Raw genomic sequence first — 19,782 nt, 5'->3', positions numbered from 1 at the left:
CATACAAACTGTCAAATGGTGGTAAGCATGAGAAAAACTGGAATTCTGATATACTGTTGCCAGGATTATAATTTGGTACAACCACTCAATAAAACTATCAAAATATAATAAATCTACTATATTTTCTCATTTATATTAAGTTCAAAAAGGGTCAAAAGTAACTTATGGTATTAGAGGTCAGGGTAATTTTTACCTTTGAGGTAAATGTGATAGTAACTACAAGAAGTTATAACTTCTGGAATACTGACAGTGCCCTTCCTGTATTTTGGCTAGAATCCTGGTTACACAGTTAAGCTGGCATTGCAAAAATTCACTGAGGCATATAGTGAGGATTTGTGCACTTTTTGTATGTGTATGTGAGTAAAAGATTTTCACTGCCCAAAAGGAATATGTGTTTATTATAAAAAGTTCACTTAGCATATTACTTTTCTTTAAGGGAATTAACATTATGTCAGGATATGGTAAATCATACCTTTTGTTGCTGAATTTCTTAATTCTTTTGTTCTTTTAAGCAAAACTGTGGTTGATGTAAAATAATAATATAAAATAATATAATAAGTCAATAAATTTAAAACTTTGGTTCAGAAAGACTACCAGAACAGTTTTCTAATACCGTGTTTGAACATGTGGTAATGGATTATTTAAGACCTTTAAATATTACATTTCCAGTGTAATACAATGGGAACAAATGGAAATTTTAACATGGAATGCTCACTTTCTGGGAATTTACCTTAAAGATCTAGCAACCAAATTACAAAGAGCTATATTGCTTTTTTGACAAATGTCATACCCAAGTGAGACCAAGCTGTTGTGAATTCTGAAATTTTCTGAATTATTACTCTATGTACTATTTTTTATGTTGAACCCTTATATTCAGATATGATTTAAATGTCAAACCAAACAACTGATTACAGCAATCAATATAATTCTTATTTATACTTGGAACTCTTTCTCAGTTAAAGTTCTAGTCTCACCATGGCACCACAACAGTTCTGGTTTCTGTACAGCCTATTAGAGAAGTGACCAGGCCACATCTTAGTGGTGATGACGAAGAGCACAGTAGCAGCACTCGTTATTCTCATCAGTACCACGGACAAGCAAGGACTAAGTCTGAACTGTGCAAAGGACATAATCTAGTTCTTTTGGGCTTTTAATCAATTTTTTATAAGAATAAAAATGAAATCAATTTATAAATGGCTATTAATTTACTTATGAAAAGGTATAAAAATTATTTCTCTTTTTAGAAGTGGGTTTAACTTCAAAGTATTCTTGACAGCAGCAGCATTTAGAAAATGGTAAAGACCAGGGGTCAGATAACACAACAAATAATTGTGTGTGCCTATTTGCACCACACATACACGCAAATTAATAGCCTAAAAAGAAATATCAGGCTAGAAATACATTCAGTGACTCATTTTAAGGACATTTTATGACCTTATTTTAGGCTTCAGGAATTTTGGAAATATTAAATGAGCCAATGGTGATGCAAATTATGAAAGAAGACCTGGATCTTAAAGACTGAAATATAGCCAGGATAAGCCATCACTCTGAAAAATAACTAAGTCAGCAAAATAGCTCCCCTTAGTTTTCCTAATATTTCAAATAAATCCACAGAATAAATAATATTCTCTACTGAATACTTTCCATAGTGTTCTTTAAAACGCTAATAAAAACTAAGCTCTGTGCAAGCACTTTCTACCTCAATTTGATGCTTACTGTTGCATGAAAGCTGAATAGGCCGCCTGATCAGGATGGCATAATTTTCAGCAAAACAATTTGAAAGTAAAAAAGGCAGTCATTGCTATCATAAAACAGCTATAATGTCTTTCCTTAAGTGCTAGTGTTAAGTACCTCATTTTACTACTTCATGCTGTAAGGTTATCAACCATAGTCCTTCATTTCAGTAAATCAACCAATGAGAATTAAAAAGTGACCCTCTATAAAACATACAGTTATGCTTCTCCTTAATGTTATTTAAAATTGAAAACACATATTTTAAATAAATGCCTGCTAAATTCTCTCATTGTCTTTCATCCTACATAAACTGATTAAATTTTTTATATCCTATGTTTGAAGTTAATAAGAATTTAAGGTGTTTTGCATGAACATTCAGAAAAATGTGCAAGTAAGAATAACATCAGCACTGCTTCTTTGAAACACTTTTGGTCTTGAAATCTTTTGTATGTAGTATTTATATGTCTTTCATGAAATATGAGAAAAATATCAGATATTAACGTTTAATTTAGAAGTTTCCTATTTACTATGTTGGGCCAAGGTAACTGTAGGTTCCAAGATATATACAGAAATGAATAGAATTCAAGTTGTGACACTGAATTTTAAAAATGGGCTTAAGAAATTGTCTTCCTAAAGAACACGTGTTCAGCTAAAATGTTTCTTCTAGAGTCTTAGACATGTGAACACACAAAACACCACACTTCACATGTTCAGAAGCCTTTACATACACTCACATGTCATATACACTAGGAAAACACATCATAAATATGCATATGACAATTACACAAACATACACACCATACATGTACTTGTGTACACATAGTCACAATATAAATTACACTCATTATACATTCACACAGCAGATACAAATACACACACATTTCTATACATATTCACTTGCTAGTCTAAAATAAATAAGTGGAAAGGCTGAAGTAATATATTTCATTATTCCATTACTTTTCTCCATGTTATTTATTAATGCAAATCTTTTATGGAAATTTGCTCCTGATATTTCCAAATCTTTTACCTGTATACATAAGCTGTGGTAAAAAGTTAGCCCTTATATTTTCACAGCAGGTCATAACAACAAAAATTGCAAGGCAATATTGTTTTTTCTTTATCTCTTCCAGTATGTTTTTCTCTTGAGTATATACTATCTCTCATAATGTTTGCAGAATAGCAGAATATTTACACAGAACTTTAACATAAACAAAGTTATGTAATCCTCACAGTGATGTGGAGAGGTAGCTATGACTAGTTCCATTGTGCTGGTGAAGAATGTGAGGCTCAGTGAGTTTAAATTACTGCTTCCCACAAGGCCAATACTAGAAAAAAAAAGAGTTAGGTTCCAAGATACACCCAAGACTCTAGCTCTTGATGCATAACTTTTCTAGTGCATACTTCTCTAAAAACTGAGCTGTGGGGTCACTGGAAGATATTTCTATACTTTAGACTGCTTGAATACTAGATTCTCTTTAATTCCCATTCCAGCTATTGCCACAAGACTTCACTGACATTAATTGCAGAAAGATTACAACGTGAAGACCCAGTAATAAACCTGTAGTGCCCAATTCCATAACTGAGAAGTTGCCCATATGTAGGGGCATCATTAGCAATGGAAATGATCCATTGTCTACTTTATAAATATGTAGATCAAATAAAGGTTTCAGGTTTGAAAAACATTTTGAAGTCATATACAGCTTGTGTATTGCCCTGCCCAGTTTTCTCATGAATTGGAATTTAAAATCATTTATGGTACATGTCATGCATATGGAATAAGTGGCACAAAAAGAATTAGAAATTTTGTTCATGTTGCTACCAAGATTTTTCCACAATGAAAGATGGGATTCTTTTTTTTTTTCTCCATCTTCTATTAATTCTATTCTCAATTTCCTTTCTTCCTTCTTTCCTACATTTGACAGCTGCTGAGCGTCAGCACCTTGGACAGCAGCTATTCATCCAGAATCTTTCATGTGGTTTTCAGTTCCTCTGTATTCTAAGTATCATTGTTTATTATAACAATTGTTTAAATATTTCATGATAAGTGATTGTCCAGATTATTTCTTGTCCTGTGTGCTTAATTTATAGGCAGCAAAAATGCAGAAAAGAGATAATGAGCCAGATGTAGTGGCACCTATCTGTAATCTCAGCACATGGGGGTCTAATGTAGGATGACTGCCAGAGTTCAAGGCCAGCCTGGACCATACAGTGAGATCAAGGCTAGGTTGAACTACATAATGAGAACCTGTGTTTAAAAAACCCACAAAAAACCCAAAACAAAAACAAAAATAAAAAAATGACAGCTAATACTCCACACAGAACATCTTCTGTCTTTTGAGTCAGATAATAAAATGTAGTGACCTATAGACATGATATTTTATTCATGTCTGTTTCTATTTATTGATTTAATCAATTATCAAAATATTAATTTTCACATGAATGTCTGAATGTGTAGAAATCAGATGCCAAGGAAATTCTCTAATTTAAATATACTTTACAAATGAATGTTCATTGGTTGGAAACATTGTAATTTAGTTAATGGTAAGTTACTACAGTGATAAAATAAAACTACTGTGAAATAAAAGTTCAGCCTCCTAAAGTAGATGTGCTCTTATCAAAGAAATTCAGGAAACAATTGCAAGAAACTCAGTTTTCTCATTTGGAATTGTAGTAGCAAATCCCTCATTATTTGTAAGTGGAAAGCTAAACTGTCATGCAGGTATTTTGACAAATAAGGATTAGTAAAGAGAAGTCACACCTCTCCTGTGAGCCAGTGGAGGCCCTACTGACTAAGTAGAGAAATAGGGGGCAAGCTTTGTCTCCCTCCCATGAAGTAGCGGGTGCATGTTCAGGGAGAAAAGAACACCTACTCTCCAAGCAACTGCCTGATTTGGAGGGACATAGACTGAGATTATAGCAACTGAAGTAAGAAAATAACCTAAGGACCTGGGGCATAGCTCAGTGGCACAAGTACCTGCCTGCCAAGCATGAGGTTATGAGTTCAATCCCCAGTACCAAGAAAAGAAAAAACAAAACAAACAAACAAACAAAAAAACCCTAAACTTGTATCCCTTGATTGACTTTGCACACCTAAAGCCAGTAGTCTGAGCAACTATTTAGAGGATAATAATAGGCAATATAGTAACTATGGTACATTTCCTACTGTCTTATTTTTGAAATCCAACATTGGGTTCTATTTTGCTTTATTGTTCTGTTTCATTCCCTTTAAAATAAAAATTTTAAAAATGTATAGCAAACAAGTTAGTGTTTATTGAAAAATTAGTATTTATTACAAAAAATTAGTAAAGAAAAAGCCTGAAAATGCCAAAAGGGAATCTAAATTTATTGCTGAGTCATTTTGGGGGAGGGGGAATACATTTCTGAGCAAGTCATGCTAAGTCTGACCTTTGTAATTGGCTATGGTGTAGTTTATACATAAAAGAATTGATGATGATTGCAACTTTTAGGATCAACCAATCAATCAATCACTTAAGTGAAGCAAACTATGGGTTCATGATCAGAGATGGAATTATTAATATAATATGCACATTATAGCAATAGATGTTAATCATAGGGGGATAAAGATTAGTAATGTATGTTAATCCTAGAAACCTTCACGTTTCTTCCCAGTGAATCTTTAACATGCATTAATTCCAAGCTTTCAAAATCAAGATGAAGACAATGCATAGAACTTGTAAAGGCCAAAAAAAATTAGAAACAAAAGATATGCACCTTGGGTGCTGCTGTGTATATTTGTGGTTGATAGCGTAGAGGTTTGAGTTTTGTTTTACCATTCAATAAACTGTGTGACTGACTTTGGAAAATACACTTATCTCTATCAATGTGTGCTTCTCTGCTTGTAGAATGGGAAATTATTGAATGTATCTTTACATGGTTTATTCTTATTGTGTGTCTCTACTTAATGAAAGCTCTCTGAGGGCAGAGATTTTTGTGTATTTTACCTACTGACTTCTATAAATGCTTCAACTAGTTTCCTGGAACAGTTCACAGTCAATAAATATTTGCTGAGTAGATGAGTAAGGAGAAAGGAATTTCTTGTTTGCTTGCAACTAAGAATGCCTTTGGATGTCTCTAGATGTTAGGAAACACATTTAAAAAAATATAGTTAAGCGTGTAAAATTAAAAAATAAAGTTGGAAAAGAAGAAAGTGAGATTTTAAGGGCAATGGTACTATGGATAAGGCAAAACTGGATAAAACTAACTGGTATCTAAAGAGCCACTTACAGGAATATGCATCAGGGGCAAAAATCTCTATCCCAAATCATGAATTTTAAGAAGCTTCACTTATCTAAAAATAGTAGTATCTAATATTAAACACTAACATTATATTCCAAAAGGTACTTTGAGTCATTTAGAAATTTTATATGACTTTGTCAGAGAGTCAGGCTATGACACATGGAGTAAAGGCTCATTAAATATTTCTGTTGCAGAGAAAAAAATATTAATCTGTCACTGACAGCTCTTCTTTAACTTCCTGTCCAAAAACCTTATCATTTGTGTTTCCTCAGGGTGACCCAGCCTGTAATTTTCATAATGTCCCAGATAACCTTGGGTCACTCTTGTCTCTGCACTATAATCATAATGTCTTTTGTGTCAAGAGGTGTTGCTCTTTTCACCTAGCCCAGTGCTACACATTTTAAAGGTGTATTCAAATATTATCAACAGTTGTAATAATGCTTCTAACTTCTTAATCCATTTATCTCTAACAAATAAGCTTTTATGTCATTTAATACTGTACCACTCACTTTGTGATTTAAACATGAACATAAATATTTTATTACAATTTGAAGTAAGACATATTTCTTATGTTTCTGTTATATACATAAAAATGTCAAGCATATTTGTTTAATGTATAGTTGGTAGAAAATAAATGTAGACTTGAAATAAACTGATTACGTGAGCCCTTTTTCATAAATACTGAGCTCAAAGAGCCACAAACAATTAATTATTGCTCTACTTAGGAGTGATCTCTTGTTCTGTTTGTTGGCAGTTCATTGTGATTTAACATTTTGTTAAGGATATATTTGATTTGTTAGTGAATTTTCTTGAAGGATGTGGGCAATGCTAAAAGAGAATCATTCCTAATAACCTTAAAGGAGGTGAGAATTTAAAAAGCTCTAAGTTGGAAACAAAGTCACTGAAAGTAATATTAGTAAAGAAAGAAAGAAAGAAAGAAAGAAAGAAAGAAAGAAAGAAAGGAAAGATGCTCAGAAATACTGCGAGAATGAAATTATCTATCTCTCACGTGGACTTGAACTGCTGAACTTGCTGCTCTCTCCCCTCCAGCCCATTCACATCCTGACCCAGAGCTTCCTCTCCCCCAGAAACCACCTCTTCTAGGCTCATTTTTGGGATGTCTACTATGTGCACTCCTGTCTCTTTCATTCAACATATTCCTCCTAGGGCTAAGTTTTGATTTTCTTTTCTGGTGGAACACTACTTCCACTGGGGGCTCTGAGATGTTTTTGGTGAATCTAAGTCATAGTCAACACCTTTTTGCACAAGTTATGGCACATATTATCTTTCCAATATTATTTAACATTGACTTATGCTCATATTTGCCTATGAAAAGTAATAACTGTCCCCACATTTGGTTATATTTTAGGTACCATTTCTTTAAGTAAACTTATTTAATCTTAGCAACTTTATAAGATGAACACTTAAACTCTATTGCCAAGGTGAAATAGTTAGTAGGTGGTAATACTACAACCAGAATCTAGGCAAGTTGATTCCAATGCCCTTTACTATGAGGCTAAAATGTTTCTCAAGAGATGATGTTACAGTTCAAAAGAGAATAGCAGAAAACATACTTCTTTTGTTTTTTAAAATTAATTGTATTGGTATATTTGATATACATAATGATCATCCCAGAGAATTTATACCTGAAAACGATATATCTTAATTCTTTTTTCTTATTCTCCTTTCCACTCTTCAACATATCTTTTCCTTATTTACAAAAGTTTTATGTACATTTTTTCCTTTTATTTTTTCCTTTTTTCTTCTTCTTAGGATCTGTAGTGCACTGGATATCACATTGAACTTCTAGTAGAAAAATACTTGCTGGAATTGCTGTGCTTTTCAGATACACCGTGTGGCCATTTTATCCTTGTCAGTTATCAAACTCTCACTCACATTTAGGCACTCTCAAAATAAAATGAATATTCAAATGAAACAGTAGCAAAAAGTCAATAGGGGTCAAACACATAAAAAGAAGTGATGTTTAATTAGAGAAGGAAAGAGATTTTCTGATTATTTGGCAAAATCTTTCAGAGCAGAGTTACACCACTCCAACGAAGAAAAGGATAGGAAAGGATGAAAACAAAGAAAAATGTGGTTGAGAAAAGAGGGGAAAAAAAGCCAAGTAATTAAAAGTGAAGTTAGAAAAAAATATATGATGCAGAGTAGAGGCACTGAGCAAACTAACAATAGTGAAGAACAGACGGTAGTGATAAAGAAGAAAGAAAACAGTCAAGACCAGCTCTTGACTTGTGTTGAGCTCTCTGGAGGGTATACATGCACACATACACACACACACACACACACACACACACACACACACACTCACACACAAGATAGACAAAAATACTATCAATCTCTGTTGGTTCATTAAAAAGAACAGTTTGTATTTTCATTGTTTGTCCATTTCACACCAAAATCTTGTAACCTGAACAATTAATTTTAAAGTAACAATATGCAATATATTAACTAGTGTTGATTTCCTACTGTTTTGAAATTCTGTATCATTTTTATTCTTTGTTTTTGTATTTAAAATGAAAAAAGAAATAACAGAGCTGAATCAAACCTGTGAACAAAGGGACTTAATAGATGTTTACAGAATGTTCCACCCAACAACATCAGTATATACATTCTCAGAAGCACATGGGTATTCTCTAAAATAGACCATATACTAGCTCATAGAACATGCTTAACTAAATGGAAAGAAATTGAAATTACCCAATTCTTATTATCTACTATAGTGCACTGAAATTGGAAATTAATGGCAGAATAAACTGAAAGAACTAAATCAAAACATGGAAATTAAATAACACCTTCTCAAACAGTGGGTCACAGAGGAAATTAAACAATGTCTATAATTAAAGGAACATGCATATACAATATACCAGAATCTGTGAGGCACACAGGTCCTAAGAAGTCCTAAGAGAGAATATTTAGCAGTGAATTCTCACATCAGGAAAACAGAATGAGCACAAATAAACAACCTAATGCTGAATATCAAGCTTCTAGAAAAAGGAGAGCTTGTCAAGACCAAAGTTCACAGAAGTGAGGAAATTATAAAGATCAGAGCATAAATTAATGCAATTCAGACTAAGAAAGCAATACAAAGAGTTTATGAATCGAAGAGCTGGTTCTTTGAGAGAATAAATAAAATTGATAAACCCAGAGACAACCTTTTCAAAAAATGGAAAGGAGACATTAAAATTCATGCAATGAGGAATGAAAAGGTTGAAATTACTAAATATTCAGTGGAAATTCAGAAAATCATAAATACCTAATTTGAAAATCTTTACTTACATAGGCTGGAAGACATAGAAGAAAAGGACAAATTCCTACAGACATGAATTACCCATGCTGAAAAGAGAACATATAAAAATTTTGAGTAACACACTATTAGTTATTAAAATTGAAAATGTAATTAAAAACTTACCAGAAAAGAAATGGCTAGGTCTTGATGGATTCATGTATGAATTCTATAAGAAATTTAGACAAGATTTGATGCTAATACTCCTCAAACTTTTCAGTAAAATTGAAAGGGAAGCAATTTAACTGACTCATTCCTGGAGGCAAGTATTACTCTGATACCAAAACCAGAAAAAGACCCAATCAAAGAGCAGAACTATAGGCCAATCTCCCTCATAAACATTGATGCAAAAATTCTCAATAAAATATTGGCAAATAGGGACTTCCGGGAGAACATGGTGGATAGATAACAGCAGCTACAGAGGCTCTCTGAGATAGCCAGCTTAGATTCCAGGAATGGTGTGGTGTGGGGAGTCCTAAGCAGGAGGAGATATATCCTGCCAACCCAGGAACAAACTAAGCTGAGAGAAACCAACTGGAAATGCAATCCTGGTGCTATGACTGGAACAGCTAACGTCTCAGTGCAGAAGCTGGAATCCGTGCCTCTGGAAACCACAGCTTGAATTTCCTGCCACTGCTGCTGCATCTACATCGGCACAGCAGAGATAGAGATGTGAAAGCTCTGAGAGTGGGAATCAGCAAACCAAATTGAGAGCAGAGATGGTGGGGAGCCCTGCATGGACCTGCAGTGAGTGAGAGGAATGGGGACCCTTCCATAGACTAGGAGGCTCCAACAGAGGACATTCTGGGACTGGGCAGGCTAGACAGAACAGGACACTGCAGTGACTTGAGTCATATATTACCCTCTCAAGCGAGATTGGTGGGGAGTGATTGACCTGGGTGACACCGCGGACTAAGACCAAGTAGTCTAGCCCAAACTGGGTCCCAAACCTGGCAGTGCACCCTAATGCAGTGAAGCCTTCAACAGGTTGACTGACCTGGAGGGGCAGGCCGAGCATAGACTGCCCAGGTTTGTGTTTCCCTAGTACATTGCAGTGGGCAGGAACACCTAGCCAGCATGATTCAAACAAACTGTAACTGACAAAGAAATAAACTGGGACTCCTATATATGCTTCTATGGAAGGAACAAAAAGTATGGGAAGAGGGAGCAACAAGAAAGAGTCCTCAGTCCCCAATCCTGAGAACACTGATCCAGGAAAGGTAAATGCAAAGGAGAATGAGGACCAAAAACATTCAATATCAGGCATGGCACCAATGGACATAAAGCTATATCTCTGGGACCTCATAGATGAGTTCAAAAATGAAGTATTTAACCAAGTAAAGCAAAACATAAGTAGAATAGTTAAAGAAATGCTAAGCACCTCTCAAGAAAAAACAGATGGTGAAATGGAAGAACAGAAAAAAGGGGAGAATTGTTTGATGGAGAAAACAGAGAAAACATAGAATACATGAAGCAGGTTCAAAGAGATTACCAGGAAACTAAAAACTCTATAGAAAGCTGGCATAACAGCTTGAAAGAAACTAAGGATAGATTATCTGAACTGGAGGACAGATTTGTAATGTGGGAGCATGAATGGAAAAACTTTTTAAAAATAACAAGGAAACAAACAATAACAATACAAAGGCTAGAAGATGATAAGAGGATCTATAACTTAAGAATTATGAATGTAAAGGAAGAAGCAGGGATACAAACAAATGAACTGCAAAGGCTATTCACAGAAATAATCAAGGAGAACTTCCCTAATATGGGAAAAGGTAAAGATACTCAGATCTATGAGGCATACAGGACTCCAGCCACGTACAATCCAAACAGAACTACACCCAGGAACACAATAATCAAAACTCCAGAAATTCAATATAAGAATAGAATATTAAAAGCTGTCAGAGGCTTGAAACAGATCACTTACAAGGGAACACCCATCAGGATTACAGCAGATTTCTCGGCATAAACCATCAAATCACAAAGAGTGAAATAATTCAAGCTTTGAAAGTCAATAACCTCCAGCCAAGATTGATATATCCTGCACAACTGCCTCTAGAAATTGATGGAGAAACAAGTTGCTTCCAGGATAAAGAGGAACTAGGGGAATTTGCAACCACCAATTCAACTCTAACAGAGAATACTACAGGACATTCTGAAAGAGAAAAATACCAAGATTCCAGAAAAAGTGGCAGAGAGGCCACAATGAATGAAGCAGAAAACAAAATGAAGAAGACAAAACTGACAACTAATGACAGAAAAAGAGCCCAACAGAAATGAGGCAGAGAAGGTTGGATGGTATGAACAGCTATTTTGGAGAAAACAAGACATCATAATAGCTAGTGCTGATTTAATATCATCTTGTTTTGAAATCCCATCAAGGTTTTGTTCTTCTGTCTCCATCGGTCTTAACATGTTGTATCTTATTGGATTTTATTATATGTGATAATATAAACAAAAACTTTTATAGACAAGGAGATAATATAAAAACCATTGTTCACTTTCTGTTAGTTAGTTCTAAATACCCTGTAATACTGTCATTCTCTTGAATGGTTTTACATTGTCTTGATATGTTTGATGCTAGAGTATACGAAGTTATACTCAAAGATTTCAAGGAAAGAGACACTAAGGTAACTACTTTTATGTGAGGATATCTTGTGGTGAAACACTCTTTTACTTAAATGGTTATATTCTGACCTGTTTTGTTGTTATGTCCTCTTTTATCTCAATCTCCTTTTTTATTATTTATTTTTATCTTTTTAATTAGGGGAAAAATAAATAAAAATAGCAGGATATATTATAGTAACCTACTTTGATTTCCTATTAACTTGATTTGAAACCCTGTATTGCTCTCACCATCTTGTTTTGACTGAGTTTACTCTATTCTGTTTTGCTTGATAGTACCAAGTTTGAGAGTATAAGCAACAACTGTGAAGACAATAAGATTCACTATGATGCCCATTCTGATTTGATTATTATCATCTTTTGAAGTCCTGTAATGTCTCCAATGTTTTGGTTTTATTGGTTTTGTTCTGCATTGTTTTGTTCAATTTTATTATAACTGATGATATGGGCAATTCTTTTTAAGATAGCAAGAGGCATTATGGTAACCATTGTTAATCACCTTGTATTCCATTTTTACATTATATACTATGTACTTCCTTTTGATTTGACTGACTCTGTTTTGTTGTGTCACATTTGGTTTTATTCTCTTCAAAAAAAAAAGTAATAATAACTGTGGGAGTAATAAAACCCAACACGTGTAATTGTCATTGTAAAAGAGAGAGGAAAAGAAGTGCTCTAAAGGATATAACTGCATGTATATTTAAACATATAAGATAGATAACCATATTACTGAGTTTTTGTTGGATCATTGAACAGAACTGTTTGTAGTCTTTTTGAATGTCCACTTTATATGCTTTACTTTGGAACTTTAACAACTATTTCTAAGATGACAATATGTAATCTATTAACTAGTGATTTCCTACTGTTTATTTTTTTGAAATTTTGTATAGCTTATATCCTTTTTCTGTTTTTTTTTCTTTTTCTCCTTAAATAAAATTTTAAAAAGTTAAAAAAAATTGGCAAATAGAATGCAGCAAATCATAACTATACATCACAACCAAGAGGGATTGATCCCAGGAATGTAGGGATGTTTTAACATATGTAAATCAAAGAATGTAATCTACCACATCAACAGACCCAAAGATGAAAACCACAGGATCATCTATATAGATGCAGAAAGAGCTTTTGATAAAGTTCAATACTTCTTCATGATGAAAACCCTACACAAACTTGGAATAAATAGTCTCTACCTCAATCTGATATAAGACATCTATGACAATCCAATAGCCAACATTATCCTAAATGGAAAAAAACTGAAAGCTTTCACTCTAAAATCAGAAACAAGACAAGGACGCTCACTCTCACCATTCCTATTAATTTAGTTCTGGAATCATTAGCCAGAGCCATCAGACAAGAGAGAGAAATAAAAGGAATAAGGACAAGAAAGAAAGAAGTTAAATTATCACTGTTTGTAGACGACATGATACTCTACATGGAAGAGCCTAAAAGCTCCATCAAAAGACTACTACAGTTAATTAACAAATTCAGTAGTGTAGCTAGATACAAAGTCAATAGCCAACAATTGGTAACATTCTTGAATGCAAAAAACAACCTCACTGAGAGAGGAATTATGGAAATGAGATGTTTCCCAGTAATGTCCAAAACAATGAAATACTTAGAAACGAACCTAATAAACAATATAAAAGACTTACATGTTGAAAACTATAGTACCTTACGCAAGAAATTGAAGAGGTTGTCGGAAAATGGAAGAGTATCACTTGCTCTTGGATGGGAAGAACCAACATTGTGAAAATGGTGATACTCCCAAAACTGTTTTACAGATTTAATGCAGTTCTGATCAAAATGCCATTAACATACCTTACAGATTAAAGAAAACATTTCTAAAATTCATTTGGAAACAGAAGAAACCTTGAATAGCAAAAGGAATCCTGGGCAACAAAGGCAAGGCAGAGGCATCTCAATCTCTGACTTGAAATTATACTACAAGCTACAGTGATAAAATCAGCATGGTACTGGCAAAAACAAACAAGCAAGCAAAACAGACCTGAGAATCAATGGAACATATTAGAAGATGCAAACACAACTACAAAGACACTCAGACACCTTATATTTGACAAAGGGGCTAACCATGTCCACTGGAAGAAAGATAGCCTCTTTAATAAATGGTGCTGGAAAAATTGGCTTTCCACATGCCAAAGACTGAATGAAACTAGACTCATGTCTATCACCATACACTAAAGTAAGGTCAAAACAGATCGATGATCTAAATAGTAAAACACAAACGCTAAATCTACTGTAAGATAAGACAGGGATAGACAAAGAGTTCATGAACAAAATGCAAAACTCACAGGAAGTACTTCAAAAACTAAAGAATCAGCAACTAGGATCTCATCTTATTAAAAGGGTTTTGCACTTCAAAAGCAATCACTAATAAAGTGGAAAGAAAACCCATTGAGTAGGAAAGAATTTTAGCCATCTATCCCCCAGACAAAGGACTTATACTCAGAATATATAAAGAATTGAAAAACATCAAAATGGGCATCTGAGATGAATACACATTTCTCAAATGAAGATATACAGATGGCAAATAAATACACGAAGAAATGTTCACTATCACTGGTCACTTGAGAAATACAAATTAAAACAACAGTGAGATTCCATCTCACTCCAGAAAGAATTGATGCCACCAAGAAATCAACATATAACAAATGCTGGTGAGACTGTGGGAGTGTAGACTGGTACAAATATTGTGGAAATCAGTATGGAGATTCCTAAAAAAAGCTAGGATTAGAAGTCTATTCAATCCAGCTATTCCTCTTATGGGTTTTTTTTTTCCAGAAAAACTGGAAATGTCATGTCACAGCATTATACGTGCACCCATGTTTATAACAGCACAATTTGTAGTGGAAATCAGTGTGGAGATTCCTCAAAAAATTAGGATTGAAAGTCCCATTCACTCCAGCTATTCCCCTTCTGGGTATTTTCCCAGAAGAATGGAAAGCAGCATGCCACAGAAATATATGTGCATACATGTTTAGCAGCACAATTTATAATAGCTAAATCTTGGAAACAACCCAATTGCTCATCAACCATGGAGCATAGAAAAAGATGTGGTATTTTTATACAATGGAGAATTACTCAGCTATAAAGACAAACTTGAAGCTTTTATAGGTAAATGGATGCAATTTGAGACCATACTTGTAAGTGAAATAAATCACTCATATGTGAATTTGGAGTGTAAAAAAAAACCTGAAAGAGTAAATAAGATCAAAATGTACACTAGATATCGTGAAAATGGAAGGAAAAGAAAGTGCTTCAAAGGAAAGAACAATTGGGGTAGAGGAAAACAGAAAAGGAAAAAGAGAAACACTGTGTGTGTGTGTGTGTGTGTGTGTGTGTGTGTGTGTGTGTGTGTGTGATTGTGTGTGTGTAGATATATATGATAGATAACTGTATTATTAATCTCTGTTGGTTCACCCAAAAACCAGTTTGTGCTTTCAGTGTTTGGTTGTTTGATCATGTTTCATGCCTAAATCTAATAATCTGAACAGCTATTTTGAAGATAATAATATGTAGTACATTAACTAGTGTTAATTTTATATATTTTGTTTGGAAATTCTGTATCATTGCTTTTATTGTCTTTTGTTGTTGGTAGTGGTTTTTTTTAAAATAAAAAAGTGGTACTGGGCCAAGGGGCTTATGGGGATCTGTCCTCATGTCCCTGGGCCCAAATGAAAGATCCTTGAGTGTGTATTTCAGAGTTATTTCCCTTTCAATCTATACCAAGTACTTACTCAGACTGGGGTAAAAATTTGTGTTTGGTCAATGAATGAATGAAGATTTTAAGAAATTTTTAAAACTTACATTTGGATTTTAAATTGTTTTTTGAGTTATTACAGTAGCTGATTAAGACATTAGTAAAAAGACTTTTAAATAGATTCTTCAAGAGGCAAGTAGATAGAAAAGACATTCAAATTTTGCCTCTCATAAGAAAAAACAATGCTGACACACTGAAGGTTGCCCAGCAGTTTAGGAAGTGCTGTTTCTTATTGATGCCCCTAAACTCCTGCACTACCTCAAAAATTACCTGCTGCTACAGTCCTTATTGCATGAGAAAAGAAGCACCATTATTAAAACTAGGGCTTGGCCATTCATGGACACCAGCAAGCAAGCCCAGTCTGGGAACCAGCACCATGTGCAGGCTGTTGGCAGACTGGGAATGGCCAGACCTCAGCCTTTGAGTGTGTGGACTGATAAACAAGAAGTACCAACCCCCAACCCCATCCACCCCATAAGCAACCAGTTTATCCAGAGAAACACGGGCTGTGATGATAGCCATCGAGGTGAGATGTAATTGGATGCCTGTGGTGCGCTGGTGTTTCACTAACATTGCAGGTCTAGGGCCAGTGATCTGATCATAGGTTCAGAGGATAGCGGTATGCACTGTGGCTTCTAGGGGAGATCTCCTTCTGAGGGCTGTAGTCATTGCTGATTCCCTATGGTTTTTGTTCTATGTCATTTTCATTGTTTTGTTGGGTTGGGTTTTATTCTCTTTTGTTTTGTTTGATTATGTCAAATCTGATGGCAAGAGCAGCTATTTCAAAGATAGCAAGATATATTACGGTAGCAATTTTGAAATTACTACTGGCTTGTGTTGAAATCCTTGATTGTATTCATTGTTTTTTTTTTATTGTTTCTATTGTATTCTGTTCTGTTTGGTTTTTACTATGTCTGAACTTTACTGCAGCTATTTTGAAGACATCAAAAGGCATTGTGGCATTATTGATTTCATAATATTTTGAAGTCCTGTATCTATTACACTGGTTTGTTTTGATTGGTTTTACTGTTTTATTCTCTTTAAAATTAAAAAAAAAAACAAGGCTTCCTCTTTTCAAGGTTTTTGAAACAATTTCATTTGACTTTTTAATGAGAGGTTCTTTTTTCTTAGTTTTTTAAAAACAGCACTTATAAATCAAACAAAATAAAATCCTCCAATTCTTATTTTAGAAAATCTACAATCCATAGGAATTGCATTGAATCTATAGATGCTTTTGGGTAGTGTGATCATTTAGCAGTGTTGACTCTTTGGTCCATGAACACAGGATATCTTTTCACTTTGTTATGCATGATCTATAATTTCTTTTATCATGTCCTATACTTTTTGTTGTAGAGTGCTTTCATTTTCTTGGTTAAGTTTATTTCTAAATACTTTGGTACCTATTGGTTTGCTTTCTTAATTTCTTTTTCAACAAATTCAATATTAGTGTAAAAAGTGTCACTTATTGTGTGCTGATTTTTGTGTACTGTAGCTTAATTGAATTTGTTTGTAAATTTTAGGATTTCTTTGTTGAAGTGCTCAGGCCCTTTTCTTCCTTTCTTCCCCTCCTCTCCACTTCTCTCCCTGCTCTCCCTTCCTAGCCTGACCTTGAGCTCACTATGTGGCCCATACTGGCCTCAGACTTTGGATCTGCTTGCCTTGGCTCCCTGGGTGTTGGGATCACATGAGTACCACCACATCTGGCTTGCTTAGGTTTTCCAATGCGTAAAATCATGTCATCTGAGGCTGGACTTGCCTAGCATGTTTGAGACTATGGGCTCAGTCTCTAGCACTGCAGAATAAACAGAGGGAGAGTAAAAGAAAAAAGGCTTTGGCGTCTGCAAACGTAGATAATTTAACTTCATGTGGCAGAAACATGAACTCAAAGAGTCTAATATCTGACAGGAGTGAGAAACCTTTAAAGGAAGATGTAAAATATCAATAATGCCTTCCTTATAAAATGAAACAATTTCATTTGGTTCTAACTTTAGAGATGTTTCTGGGAAGTAGTAGAGATAAAAAATTGTCTGTTTAGGTAATTTTAAAATTGAGTAGGAACATCTGAAAATTTTACTAAATACATTCTAAGAATGGGCACAAAGATGCTTATATGCAGAAAAAAGGCCACGTGAGGACACAGAACAACAGTGGCCATCTGCAAGCCAAGAAGAGATGACTAGATATAAACTAAAACTGGTTTTACCTTACCTTGGGTACCTAGCTTACAAAAGTGAGAAAATAAATTGCTATTGTTTAAACCACACGGTCTGTGATATTTTGTTATTGCAGCCATAGCAAATTATTATAGTGAGGCAACAAACATGAGTGTAATATATTTTTTAAAATTCAACTTGGCTTAAGTAAAGGTTTTAAGGAGTAAAGATTTCACCTTTATTTACTTATAAAACTTTATGTTTTGACCAATCGTTCCAAGCCAAGGACCTCAAGCCAAAATCAATGGGTAAGGTTTAGAATCTTATATTACTGTATTCAAAGAAAGAAACAAATTATAAACTACAATTACTTGCTGCTAAAAATTATCTCATATGCTATGTAATTTAAATTCTAAAAGCCATAGTAATAACAGTTAAATGGTAGTTCCACATACAGGATGACAGGATTTAGAATGTGACTGTTCCATGTAGGAGTGAAAGGAAATTTCCAGTTACTAGACCCTGGTTTGGTGGTATGAAGGTCAGCATTCTTAAATAGGAAATTTTCACTAGTGTCTGAGTATTACAAGAGCTGCATAAAATACCTATGCAATGGCCAACTCATTCAGAGGACCCCACTAGCCAATGTGGTGTATGCGTTTGATGAGTGTGTGAGTGCTATTTCTCTTGTCAACAAAATATGTTGTCAGGTTTTATCCTACACTTTCCCCTTAAGATAAATATTGTTTTTGTATATATTTATTTTCTGTGATATCCTCTAACATGATTGTTAGACATGGCTTGAACTTAATAATACTTCAAATCACAAAGATGTGAAGACAGTAAAAAAATGACTGTTTTGCTGAAATGGGAGGAGTCTTTGAGGGGTTGCCTAATTATATACATTTCAATAAAAATTTTAACAAATAATTCAATAAACTGGAATCAACGCGGTATGTTAGCAGTTGATGAATCAATAAATGTTACTTAGTAAACTGAAAGTGGCATATATCTACATATTTATGGAGACTCAGGGATCTTGATAAAAAGATCTTTTTTTATATAACTGATGGACATCTCTAATTGTGAGGGTTTTTCTCAAAAAAAGTCTCATTTAGAATCACTGTTAAATTTGGCTCTTTTCCAAGATGAAATCTTAAAGTTGAAAAATCAGCTTTTCACGTTCCCCCCCGTCTCCTGGGTTATTGAATGTTTACTATGTGAAGTTAGCCTATTTAGGAACTCTCCAGTGTTTTGAACTTTTAGTGTCTCTTTTTTGTATTAGGATTTGTCTATAATGTATGCTATTCCCTCTTGATCTTTGAATTTCTAGTTAATAAACTCTTGCCAAAATATCAACGGGTTATTATTTGAATTTTAGCCTTTCTGAGTGCCATCTTGACAACATTGTAGGTTAAATGAGAGAGCAAATGTAGGTACTTTGACTCCATAGTAAATTGCACTGTGTGTGTGTGTGTGTGTGTGTGTGTGTGTGTGTGTGGTGTGTTATGGAGCTTTACTTTCCTCTAAAATCCTATTCCCATGAAGCTGTCTACTCCCCCATTCTTCGGCAGGCTTTGCTTACAATCAGGATATTCCATTCAGGAAATGGTTATTAGACGTAAAGGATTCTACTTGTGGATAGAAATGACAGCTACACACACATTGAAGTGAGCCATTTTTCAGGCACCTTTTTATAAGTCACATACCTAGTCTGAATACAAATATCTGAGTCAGGTACACTCAGCCTTACTTTTCAGAATGGTAATTAAAATATAACTGGGCTATTTCAATACCTGCATCAGTCAGAATAGGGAATAGTTCTATAATAAACAGCTCCCAACATTGTTATGCTAATGTTTATTTCTCTGTTGTATTATATACTCATTGCTCCAAATATCTAGGACCTTTGCTGCAAATATCCTTCTAAC

Source organism: Cavia porcellus, unplaced genomic scaffold (assembly GCF_034190915.1).
Source record: "Cavia porcellus strain 051 isolate PalLab524CR breed Dunkin Hartley unplaced genomic scaffold, mCavPor4.1 scaffold_22, whole genome shotgun sequence".
Taxonomy (NCBI): Eukaryota; Metazoa; Chordata; class Mammalia; order Rodentia; family Caviidae; genus Cavia; species Cavia porcellus.
Note: the sequence above shows the minus strand (reverse complement) of the source record.